The following is a 12,997-nucleotide window of genomic DNA, read 5'->3' as shown; positions in this document are numbered from 1 at the left end:
CCCTTGTTGGGGGCTTGCTGCCTTCGTAACCTGGATGCGTCACATTCTAGTTTGTTCAGTATCAGGGTAGGGGTAAAAAAGGAAATGCTCTTCAAAGGTGCAAAGGTAAAAGGAATCTGTAGAGCATGGATGCGATGCCTGTGTTACCAGGAACTGGTGAGGGTTTGGATGGTAGAAAAAGAGAAAAATAAAGATAAACAATGATTCAAAACAGCAAGAGCAGGAAGAAATAAATCTCAGAGGGTGTAAGTGGAAAGTTAGCAGAGAAGAGGAAATGGGGCTAAGGGCCAGGTTGATGTGAATTTAAATGCCACAAAGAAAAACACCTCTCCCTTTATTTTAACCCATTTCGGCCCCACTAGGACAGCTCGGGAAAACGTAAGCACCTATAACCGAAACACAAATACTAGAACTCATGCACAGCCTTGATTAGCAGAACATGCAGCCGTTCACCTCCAGGTCACTGGGTCAAACCAGCTTGGCAGAGCTGGAGAGTGGCTACTAGGGGATGGCTGTTTGATGGCCCCTGGGCAGTGAGCTTGGTGGGTCTCAGCTCAGACCTCAGAAAACAAAGAGCACCAGCACCATGAACAGCATTAACTGGTGGCTTCTTTGGAGTTTTGGCCAAGGATAATGAACTGCCCTGGTTTTGCCAGAAGCAGTCCCTTCATGCAGTGGGTTAGAGTCCACCAAGCACGTAGTTGCAGTGTAGGTGCCAGTAAGGGTCCTGTCCCAGCAATGAGACTGCCAGATTCAGGACTATCTATCTGGCATGTGTCATCAGATCTAAATTCACATGGCGTCCTGCTTTATGCTCCATGTTTCTTCCTGGGTGGCCCAACCTGCCATCCCTTCTATGGTGAGGAGCATATTCATTACTGACTTCTGAGGTGACTGGTAGTTTCCCTTCACCCCAACCTCCTCTCCCTGGATCGTCTTTTGTGTTTGGTGAGTGAAGCTAACGCCACTGAGTTATCACGGGGCAGTTAAGTGGGTCAGCAGCCTGTTTTGTTTGTAGCAGCCATGAAAATGGACACAGATGAACATAGGAGCTTAGCAAGAAAACTCCAGTTAAGACATTGATGTGCAGGCACACATGATCTGAGCAGAAATAGGCACAGAATGAGATCGGGGTTGGCTTTCATGCGGCAAGGGTCCAATCGTGAACTTAGGAAACTTGACAGCATCCCCGATAGGGGACTGCTGTTCTGACCACAAACCTCACACAGCGCTCCTATGAGGCCAGGAAAGATGAGTCCACTTTTCATTTTTGTGGAAACCGAGGCAGAGAGGAACTAAGTGACTTTCCCAAGGTCACGGAGAGAGTCTGTGGCAGAGCTGGGAAGAGCCAGCTGCACACGTGCACCCAGGTCTCACCTCTCTGACAATCCATGTTCATTTTCTTTTCATTAAGGACTGTCAAACTCTTTCCACTGTACTGTTTCTGCAGGCAATTTCTACCTTACTTTCATAAAGACAAGGCAATGGGGAATGGCCAGTCTTACAAATGGTCAGTTAAGCCTTGCTAACTGTATCCACCCCTGGGGTCTGCTCCCATAAAGTGAAGAGAACTGGGCTTTGTGTGTAACAGGGATCACTTTGCCAGCGTTTGCAATGCAACCACAACTGATAGTGAGATGGAAACACAGGGTGGTGTTGGACCAGGGGTGGGCAAAGACCACATGAGCACAGGGAGCAGAATAATATGGATGTTGCTGGGTCAACGAGTCCAGCCAGCAGCTCTTGCAGGCCCCATCCATAAGCATACACATTTCACATTAGATCAGCCGAACCACTTTCCATTCTGGGCAGATTTTGAACAAAGATCTGTGGCATAACAACCTGGAGCCCAGAGGACAGGGGAAAAGCAGATCATTCAGGTGCAAGAAGCGTCCAGTGCAAAATGCCACCTCTGCCACATTCTTCAAGCAAGTTTGATTCATTCATGGCCTCTTGCTGTTTGAAAGAGCAATGCCTTTGTTGTAGCATACGCTGGAGTATCCTCCTCATCTTCCTCCGTTGTCTCTTCTCTGAACAGCCTTATACGACATTCTTGGCTCTTTCGCAAGGCCAGTCTGTCACAAGCAGAACCAGAGCTGCCCCCTATAAGTGTTACGGGATATCTTCTGTTGCACGTGCATCGAACCACATTTCCACTTGGCAACGGATCTGACCATTTCTTAGCAGAAGAGATTCCTATTTGCTCGCACAGTGACTAGTTCGAGGTAGGTCTGCTTGCTTCTGTAGGAGTCATGTCGGATGTTTTTCACCTGGCGATGTATGCACAGGTTCTCCGAGCCCTGAGGTGATGCTGGTCTTTCAAGAGCATAGAAGGATCATTATTAATTGCTTATGGGGGGTGTCAGTTGCTCCTCTCAAGTGAAGGTTAAAATGCTAAAGAAAAGCCCTTGCTTAAGTGCTCATAACAATGGCGGCAATTATTGCTGTCTTTCAAACCACCTGTTTCTGGGGTTATCTGGCCCAGTTTTATTTAAATTCTTCTAACTTTCTAGGTCCTTGCCTCATGGGTGTTACCACTGGGGTAGATAAACCACTGGTGTCCTTGTCTGATGATCCGTTGGCTTGGCCAACACTTGGGTGTCCACTCTGATCTGATTTTGTGTATCAGGAAACTAATCTAGTTGACCAGGAGGTGTTGCCAATATACTCACCTCGTGGGCGCCTGGGTGTCTGCTGGCTGGTTCGGAAAGGCTCTTCCTTGCTGAGTCGTTACAGAGAAAGAAACTGGGTAATAAAACACTTGTCACACCTGAAGGGCCTCTCAGAGGGGGGCCTGTTAGATATGATTTTTAGGGGTGTACCCCACTCGAGGAGGTGGCCAGCAGCTGTCTTGGGCTCCCCTTTGCCCCCTGGGCAGGCTGCGTGGCTGGGCTGCAATGCCATGAGGGCTGCTGCTCCCTCTGGGAAGCCAGCACTTTTTTTTTAGAAAGGTTTTTCTTTTTTTGCGGATTTTGTGGGCAATGCTGGATTTTGCGATTTCTGTAAAATCCGCACAATCAGGATTTTGGTAGGTCCCTAGTGATTTGATATACCTGGTAAAGGTGATGGACCACATAACTGACCGGGAGGCAGAGTAAATATGCTATGTGATACGAAACACAGGTAAACCCATCAGAAGGCCCTGTCCTGTCACGGAAAAGGATTTTTTTGGAAGGTTGGACAGAGTACTAATGGCTTGAATCTTAAAGGTGACTGAAAGGCCCAAGTGCAGCAGGGCTGGACCTGAAGATCTGTAAGTTCCCTTCCAGCCCCTAACATCTATGAAATCTATGAAAGGGGGAGAAAAGTCAAAAAGGTGCTCATTGTGCTGTCTTTTAGAAGCCTAAAGAAACCCAGAAAGTCTTAATTTCATTTTGTTTCTTTTTTAATGTTAGGATCAGGCGTGAGAACCCTGGAGGCCTCCATGGGGGACCAGAGACCTGGCTGGTGGGCCCTGCAGGGACCAAGAGAACTGAACACAATGAATGGAACAACAGGTCACAAAATGAAACTAATAGGTAGTAAGTTGAAAACCAACAAAAGGAAGTTTGTTTTTCAACCAGCATGCAATGGAAATGTGGAACTTATTGCCGCTAGATGTGGTGGAAGCTGACAGCTTAGCCAGATTCAAAAAGGGATGGCCATATTCTTGGAGGAAAAGGGGCATCAGTAGCTACTGAGCATGAGAGTTAGGGATACAGCCTCTGAATCAGAATTTCCTAGACTGTAAATGCTGGAGGCTGCAAGTGGGAGAGGAACGGGGAAAAACTCTGATCACTCTCAGTTCACTCCCCCTTTCAGCATCCACCCTGCCACTGTGTGACACTGGATGTTGAGTGATATGGACCTACGGTCTGATCCAGTAAATGACAGTTCTTATGTTCTTAAACAGCCTACAACTCAGCTGGTTTTGTTAACACAAAATTTACTGTAAGGCTTTGGAGAAAAACTCTGGTACGTATCCAGCAGGCTATCCCTTCCACTTGCAACCAGAATGCTCCTAATTTACATGTATTAGTCAGAAAAGTCTTTCAGAAAAAAAGCCAAATTAAGACTTGAGGTTTTTTTTAAGACTGGGTATTTGCTTAGGGGAAAAAAGTGGTGGGAAATTATTTTTAAGTGACAGATTAACCGCACCTTTCAGTCTTCCTTCATTCAGCATAGAGTTGCAGTAGTTGACCCTAAAATGAGTAGATGTAGGAATAATGTATTTACTCAAATCCAAGACACATTTCTCCCCTGGTCAGGATTGGGAGGGCATGGGGTGGGTTTTGTCTTGGATTTGAGTACTTGGCTGGGACAGGCAGAGGCTCAGAGCTGAGCCATTGCCTGCCCCAGGGCCAAGGTGGTTTGTGTGATGGGGCAGGAGGACATGCAACCAGGGAAGCACGGGGGAGACTTGTGTGTGTTGCTTAGGGGGAGCATGGGGGAGCTTGCTTTCTCCCTTGCTGCTTCCCTTCATCTCAGGCTCCAGCTCCAAACTAGCCAGACTGGGGCCCAGGGCTGCTGCTGCTGTTTCTGCCTGGCTGGGCAGGGTGAGGCTGGACCAGGACCATGGCCACTGACTGCTCCAGAGCCGGAGCAGAGCAGAGCGGCAGAAGGTAAGTGGCAGGGGGAGGGAGGAGTAGAGGAGCTAGGCATGTATGTGAGGGAACAGATGGCTGGGTTGTGGGGCAGGCACAGGCATGGGGGATAAGAGGGGTAGAGGGCAGGCGCAGGGGGCGATGTCTTTGGTGCTGGTTAAACCATTTAGAGTTATTAAGTGCAGTTGTAGGCTGCACATTGTAGAGGGGATGAGGAAGAATGAGAGAGGACAATAAAAATGATACAGGTGTCAGAGGAAAGATGAAGAGAACTAGGCACATTTAGCTTGGAAAAAAAAGACTTGTTAAAGAGGGGGACACCATATCTGAAGGGCTGCCGTAAACAAGAGGGAGAATATCTGCTCTTGCTGCAGAGGGCAGTGGCTTTGAACTGTGGCAACAGAGACTTAGGCTAGATCAGCGATTCTCAACCAGTGTGTTGTGAGATCCTTTTAAAGGTGTCCTGCAATTTTAGCACTGTTTGTTTTCCAAACACCTATGCATGATTCACAAGATAAGATAAACCCAGAGCTTTCACATACGAATTCATCACATCAGAAACATTCTGGCCAATTGTGGTCTTTCATAGCTCTTTGCAACACCTCAGCCTGGCAAAGGGCATTGAAACCTGAAAGCTTGCTAAGAACAACTTTTTTGACTATTTGAGTTGATCTAAAAAGCGGATTCACCCAAAAAACCTTGTCTACCTCTCTTTTCGTGCATTAAAAAAAAGTGAGTGGCAGTGAAGAGCTGGCGTTTTCCAAGGGTTGTCCTGAGTCTAAAGAGACCAAGAACTGCTGAACTCGGATATTAGGAAAAAAACTTGCTTTCTGTGAGAACAGCGAGGCAGTGGAAGAGACCGCCCAGGGAACTTGTGGACTCCCTTCGTTGGAGGTTTGCAAGATGAGACTGGATAAGCATCAGACAAAGATGATTTAGGACTGTGATGCAGAGGGTTGGATCAGATGACCCTGGAGGTCTCTTCAACCCTGTGAGAGTCTGAACTGGCAACTGTCTGGACAGGTTTCAGGATGGTTTGACCTGACCCCTGCATATCTGTGGTTCAGGCAGGCAGGGGTGGATCCAGGGGAGTGCCCTGGTGCACTTGCCCCCTGCTTTGTAGCAACATCTCTAGCCAGGCAGGGCTGCGGGAGTTGTTCAACTTCATGGCTCATTGTCATCTACTTGATTCCTTGTAAACTCTTCGCTCCACAGGTGCTGAAGACCATTAAAAGGAGAGAGGGCCATATCTTCCACCCACAAAGCTGCTTTCCAGCCCAGCAGGGGGTTTCTCGCCCTGCCACTGTGTGGGAGCCGGCGTCCTGTGCTGCAGGGGCACCCGCAGCCACGGTCCCAGGCACGCAGGCGGGGCCGATCATGGGACTCCGGGAGCTGGGGCTTGGAGGGCAATGCTGGTAGGCCGTCAATGCAAGTTAAAGCTCGTACCCCCATGACAGGTTGGGGGGGTGCTGAGTGCCACCAACAGGCCCCTGGGAGCTCCCTGTGTCCAGCAGGGGGCAGGCTCCTTTAAGAGTCGCCTGTTCCTTTTAAAGTCAGCTTCACTCCCCTTCTGTCCCGGAAATGGGTGAGGCCTCGACCTTTGCCCCGGAAGCATTTCCCAGCAGCATGCCCTGTAGGCTGGGGCAGGGAATTCAGTAGTTCCACCGAAGTCGCACTCGACACCTTCCCCTTCACCCACCCCTTGTCGACATCCGGGCACTCCACTGCGCACGCGCAGGGCCAACACTGACCTCATCCCCTCCGCCGCGCGCGCGGAGGACTTCCATGAGGGAGCCGCTCTAGCTGCGCGCGAGCGCTCTATGGTCAACGCGGTGGGGAAGCAGCACGCATGCGTGAAGAAGCCCCTGGAGAGGGCTGGGTGGGAGCGGGTGCATGCGCACTAGCGGCCGTCTGGCCCCGCGGGGCCGAGTGCGCCTGCGCGGGGCTCCATTCTCTCCAGCAGCAGCAGCCATAGCCATGCAGTGCAGCCGGCCTTGAGCGGGCTCCGGGCCCCCCCATGCAGGACCCCTGGGCTGGTGGCCTCCCCCCGCCTGCCCCTGCACCAGAGCCAGGTAAAGCCCCCTTGCCAGGGCCAGGGGCTGTAAGGGGGCGGGCTGGGGGGGGGCAGCTTGCAAAGGCGCTGCCCTGCTGCAGGGTGCACCCTGGAGGCCGAGCCCAGTGCTTCCCGGGAGGGGTCGCCGCCCCCCCTTGCAAGGGGCACGAAATAGAGGTGCAGCTGGGGGCTGGGAGGGGCTCCCCAATCCTCTCCACCCCCCCCAGCGGGACCATCCGTCCCATCCGCCCTCGTCCCGGCGTGGGCGCGGCACGGGCGATGCCGCCGGCCCCCCCTCCGAGTCGAGCTCGCTCCTTCCTTTGTCTGGCGGCGGTGGGCTGCACACCATTGACGGAGCCGCCGCGGGCGACGACCCCCGCTTTGCGCCGCGCCGGCGGGGCTGCGGGTCTCATCTGACGCGTTCCCCCGGCGCTTCGGCGGGGCCAGCAGCCTGCTCGTGCTTTCTCGGGGGGTTTTGCAGCCCGCGCTCGAGCCCCGGTTGTAATAGCGTCGGCCCCGATGAAACGTATCCTGGCAAAACTTGTTGAAAGCGGAGGGAGAAGGATGCAAAACCCCGCCGGATGCATTGCTTTTCCCCATAACTTCCCGGGCTGGAGGGGTTCGTGCAGCTGAGCAAATAGCTCCTAGGGTGCGAGAGCTGGCTGGACCGGGGAGTTTGGGGAGAGCCCTTTCTGATCGGGGCTGGTTCTGCCCCGGGATGCGCTCGTCCCACGCGGACGGAGGGGAGTCCTTGCAGGACGATGCAGCCGAGCAGCAGCGTTGCTTGGACAAAAGCTGGGGGCTGTGTAGAGATGGGCTGTCTTCTGGAAGAGGTACAGTTCACGGTTGGTTGGTTGTGCAGGAGAGCTTGCTAAAATCCATAGTAGAAAATGCATGTTTAAAAATAAGGGAAGAATGTAGCTAAGAACCAGCGAGCGAAGAGGTGGGGAGTCTGAATCCTGCAACCGCCTTGACTTGAAAAACAGTTTTTTGGAGCAGTGTTTTTGAGGCAGCCGTTTCCTGCCAGTTTAGACTGGATCCAGCATCTCCTATTTGACCTGTTTAGTGCTCAGTCAGCTCCCGGGGATGTCTCTTATAGGAATTAGATCCAGACCTGGCGAGAGTGTCAGTGCAGGGAGAGAGGGAGGCTGGTTACTCGGCCAAATCCGGTCTTCGGAGGGAGTTCAGCTAAGGCAGGAGGTGCAAGGTCTGGATGTAAGGAGGGTCTTAATTAAGCTGTAGCACAATCGTTCAAGGAGCACCTGACACCACACTGGCTGCATGATCTTCATCCTCAGAAGATGACTCCGTGGTGGGGCGGTGCTGGTCTCCCATCCCCTCCTCCCACCTCCCTGGTCCTGAGCAGGTGGAGAGCTGGGGCCCAGAGAGACTCGGTGACTTGCTGGAGGTCCCACAGGGGGTCTGGGGGTTGTGCCCCCAGCTCTCCTGAGGCCCAGGCTCATGTCCTGCCTGGTTGGACTCTGGCGTCCCTCTCTGAGCCCGGTTTCATGAGTCAGCATTCCTGGTCGTCGGCTCGGGGATGGTTGCTCGGAGGAGCTGGCAGGGCAGGGAGGCCGGCTCCAGCTCCGTGCCCGAACCTGACACTCTTTTACAGGATGCTGGCACCGTCCCTGAGTGTTGTTATTAAACAGTCCTAGCTGTGGCTCCCCTTGTTGTATCGCCCTGGTCTCGGCCAGCTTTCTCCCCCGGTGCTGCAGGCGGGGGCAGCAGCATGCGACGTCGGCTGGCATGCAAGCCCTGGGTAGATGAATTGAAACCATCCTGACTAGGGGAAGGTGAATGGCTGTCTGGGCCAGGCACAGCAGGATGGGCAGGTCTCCAGCATTGCTGCTGCTGGCCCAGTGTGGCCCCTTGTCTGAGGCAGCCCCCTGTCTTCCCCACCACAACCTCCAAGCACCTCTGTCCTGATTTGCTGTTCGGCCATGCCAGCTCCTCTGAACCACTGGGGCTGAAGTCGAAGCCTAGTCTGGCGAGGCTGAGTTGTCTCTGCCACGGTGCTCTGCTGCCTGCAGCGCATCGAGTTACCCGGTTCCTTACAAGCCTCCCAGACAAACTCTGAACCCCCCCCCCCCATACACTTTTTGATGCCTGGAAAGTTCCCTGAAATTTTGCAGTTGTTTGGACACGGTCTTCAAAAGCTATTGTGCTGCAGACGGAGGAATGCTGAGCTGAGGGTTGGGCCTTGCTGTGCAAGCCCGATCATTCAGACCAAAAGCAAGACAACAGCACATTTGTGAGATGGAGATCAGTTTGAGCCTGACCCATGTGATGTTCCTTGGAGGGGCAGTTGCATGGGGTGTGTGAAAACAAGTTGGGCTGCCAAAATAGGGCTGTTGTGAACTATAAAAACCTCAGCCCTGAATGGCTGGAGAGGTGTGAGGAAAAGCAGATACCCTCAAATGACAAGAATTAAAACTGAGGAGATTTCTCTCTTCTTGGATGGACCCTGTCGCCAGTAAGCTTTGAGTCCCTTAGAAGCCGATGACTGATGCAAGGTCTGGTCCCTTCCAAATGAGGTCTGATTTCAAGGAATTATGCCTGGCCCCAAAGGTCCCTACTGGCTGTGGTTGTTTTACAATTGGGAAACAGCTTGTGAAGCAAATGATGCATGTGCCAAGTCTGCTTCATTCGGTGTTGAATGCACGGCGCAAGCAAATGGAGGGTCTTATCTGTCTGGGCTCTGGTGATTTTCAGCATTACCTGTATGGATAGAAAAGGGGAAGGAAATAGTCAGGCATGTTATTTGGAAGCGTGATCCAACCTTTGCTGAAGTCAGTGGGTGTCTTTCTCGTTCAGGCTTGCCCAGACTAGGTGTTAAGGGTCTAGTATAGCCTAACTGAGGTGTGCTCTAGATGAGGTAGGTTGTCTTAAATATCACTTGAGTGGTATTTTTCTTCCCAACTTTTACTTAAATTACAGTGCAACCAGCCAGTGTGTCTTTGAACGATGCAGGCTAAAACATAAGTCTGCAAGCTTTTTGACTGCGTTAGGCTAATGCAATGGAGAAATGCACTATTTTTTACCTGGTGAGCAAAACCTCCTGCTTTGCCCGCCTGGTTTTGTTAGTGGGATGAAGGGGTTCAGTCATGCACTGGGAGACTTTTCATGGGGAACTCCTCTAGGTCTTGCTCTTATCTAACCTTGTAGGCCAGCAGAATAGTGCTTTCTGGCTGGTTCTGTATTCTGGTTAGCTTTTTGAATTGCATCCATCATCGTGGTGCTGCTTAGTATTTTGGATGATGATCATCAGCCCTCAGAAGTGCCTGAAACCTTTCAAAGAGCTGTTTTGAGTAGTTGCAGGGTAGGGGGGTTGATGAATTAACCATACAAGATGCCAGGCAACAGGTGGGCTGTAATAAGCCCACTGCCTTGCTATAAACGCGAGAGATCACTGTAACTTTTGTGGCAGCATTATTTCTCTCGGCCAAGGATTTTTTTTTATTTATTTTTTTTTAAATTTAAAAAGCAGCTTAGCTGAAGTTTCAACCTCTCTTGTTCTAGGAGAGCAGAAAGGAAAGCTTCTTGAGGCATGATAATTATTAAAGGTCAATGTCGGCTTTCATCTTGCTACTGTCTAGTTTGGGGACTTCTCCTATTCCACACACACTCGCTTTGCCAAATAGCTGTGGGGTCCGGTCCCCGAGGAGGGAGCGTGCAGTAGTTGGCACGCAGCTCTGGTGATGTGGGCAGGGCGCCGGAGTTATTTTTAGAAAGGAAATGTCTTTAGATTATTGCAGGGGAAGGGATCTTAAAAAGCCTGATTTGTTTACCCTCTCGCCCGGCTGACAGTGGGAATAGATTAGCCGGGCTCCAGCACAATGCTGCAGTGTTTTGATTTCCAATCCAGACTCAGGCACTTTTTCTTTTTTTTAGAAACACTAAAATCCCAAAGCAAGCATCCCTACAACACTTTTATTGGGCACTTAAGAAACTTGAGCCAACACTGCCTTTGCAAAGCAGCTCTGCTCTGTGCGGGGTTTGTTTCTGCCACTGCTTCCACCTCAGACTTCTGGAGGGCGATAAGTTTTATGGCCCTGTATCCAGCCGTTCCTCCATAGGTTGGGATCTTCGTGATGGGCAGCGTTGGGGCTGCGTCTCATCCCATAGAGTGAGAGGGCATGAATCTGCTTGTCTCTGCGTTAGAGCTTCTCTGGTCCCTAAAAGTGTGGCTGACCCAGCGGGGCCGTTGTCAGCACCCGTACAATTCTGGGGCTTTCTCCCATTGTTGGTCTGCATTTCTACTCCTTGCAGCCCTGGAGTCTCCAGGGGTGTGTTGAGGGGTCTTTTGCATAGAGCAATGTAGAGGGCGAAGAGTAGCAAGATGTCCTTGTTGGGCAAAGGCTACCCTCGTCAAGGCCCTGCCATTGAAAGGCCACCAGGCACTGTTCTAGTGAGACTGTCGTTGGGAAAGAGAAAGCCGTGGAATAAGCCTTTTCTTAACACCAGAAAATTGCTGATTTGCAAACATTGGTTCATGAAACAACCATCAAGGCACTAATGTCTCGCCTGGGCCCACCTGAGTCTCCCCCTGGATCAGGCTTATGGTTCCTGTTGGCTTGAATACCAGCAATATCCTGTTATAATGAAAATGGAGTGACTGTCTTCTGGTAAATATGTATTTAGCTCACCTGCTGTGGTAGAGAGGCAAGTGTGTCATAAATCAAAGCTTTAAAATAATAGAATCATTGAAAATTAGGGTTAGAAGGGACCTCAGGAGGTCGCATCTAGTTCAACCCCCTGCTCAAAGCAGGACCAGCCCCAGCCATATTATCCCAACCAAGGCCTTGTCTAGCTGGGTCTTAAAAACCTCCAAGGATGGAGACTCTACCACCTCTCTGGGTAACTTGTTCTAGCGTTTTATTATCCATCTAGTGAGAGAGATTTTCCTAATATCTAACCTAAACCTCCCTTGCTGCAACTGGAGCCCTTGCTCCTTGTTCTGTCATTTGCCCCCACTGAGACCAGTCCGGCTCCAACCTCTTTGCAAGCTCCCTGCAGGGAGTTCAAGACTGCTGTTAAATCCCCTCTCAGTCTTCTCTTCTCTAGACTGAAGTCTAGTTCCCTCAGCCTCTCCTCATAAGTCCTGTGCCCCAGTCCCCGAACCATTTTGGTTGACCTCTGTTGGGCTCTCCTCAATTTGTCCATGTCCTTCCTGTAGTGAGAAGCCCAAAGCAGGACACGGGACTCCAGATGTGGCTTCACCAGTGCTGAATGGAGGGGAATAATTACTTCTGTCAATCTGTTGGCAATGCTCCTACCAACATAGCCCAGGATGCCATTAGTCTTCTTGGCAAGAAGGCCACACTGCTGGCTTCTCTTCATCTTATTGTCCACTGTCACCCCCAGGTCCTTTTCTGCACAGCTGCTGCCCAGCCAGTCAGCCCCAGCCTGCACTGGTGCATGGGATTGCTCCGTCCTAAGGGCAGGACTTTGCACTTTGTCCTTGTTGAACCTCATGAGATTTATGTATATATTTTTTTCAGTCTAATCCTCCAGTTTGTCGAGGTCTCCCAGAACTGTAGCCCTGCCCTCCAACGTATTTACTGGTTCCCTCCCCACCGAGCCTGGTGTCATCTGCAGACTTGCTGAGGGTGCACTTCATCCCATGTTCCAGGTCATTGATGAAAATATTGAACAAAACGGGTCCCAGGACTGAGCCCTGGGGCGCTCCACTTGATACTGGCTGCCAGCTAGACATCGAGCCATTGATTACAGCTCAACGACCTAAGCTAGTTTTCTGTCCGCTTTACAGTCCATTCATCCAACCCATACTTCTTTAGCTTGTCTGTGAGAGTGCATCTCAAAAGCCTTGCTGAAGTTAACCTTGAACACGTCTGCTGCTCTCTCCTGGAAAGGACCTGGGTGTTACAATGGGCATCCAGTCATCTCATTGAAGGCAAGCAGGTTGGTCAGGCATGACTTGTCCTTGGTGAATCCATGATGGCTGTTACTAATCACCTTCGTCTCCTCCCAGTGCTTAGAAATGGATTTCTTGAGGACCTGCTCCATGATTTTTCCAAGGACGGGTGAGGCTCAGTGAGTCTGTAATTCTCTGGATCCTTATTTTTCCCTTTCTTAAAGATGGGCACTATGTTTGCCCTTTTCCACTCGCGTGGGATCTGTCCCAGTAGTCATGAGTTTTTAAAGATGATGGCTAGTGGCTCTGCAGTCACATTGGCCAACTCCCTGAGGACCCTCGGGTGCGTCGTGTCTGCCTCCTGGACTTTCATAGATTCATAGATGCTAGGGTCGGAAGGGACCTCAATGGATCATCGAGTCCGACCCCCTGCATAAGCAGGAAAGAGTGCTGGGCCTACATTACCCCAGCTAGATACACATC

The 12,997-nt window shown here is 51.2% G+C and overlaps 1 protein-coding gene across 1 annotated transcript in view; it reads left to right on the top strand.

Annotated features, from left to right (window-relative positions):
- Nucleotides 1-6,526: 6,526 nt before the first annotated feature.
- Nucleotides 6,527-12,997, top strand: part of CLASP1 (cytoplasmic linker associated protein 1) — a 254,819-nt gene continuing 248,348 nt past the window's right edge. Inside the window, exon 1 of the mRNA XM_019553837.1 lies at nt 6,527-6,655. The gene's annotated coding sequence lies outside the window, so the exon portion shown is untranslated. The remainder of the gene's footprint in view (nt 6,656-12,997) is intronic.

Source organism: Crocodylus porosus, unplaced genomic scaffold, assembly GCF_001723895.1.
Source record: "Crocodylus porosus isolate Cpor-Errol unplaced genomic scaffold, CroPor_comp1, whole genome shotgun sequence".
Lineage (NCBI taxonomy): Eukaryota > Metazoa > Chordata > Crocodylia > Crocodylidae > Crocodylus > Crocodylus porosus.
Note: the sequence above shows the minus strand (reverse complement) of the source record. Positions and strands in the feature narration are given on the sequence as shown.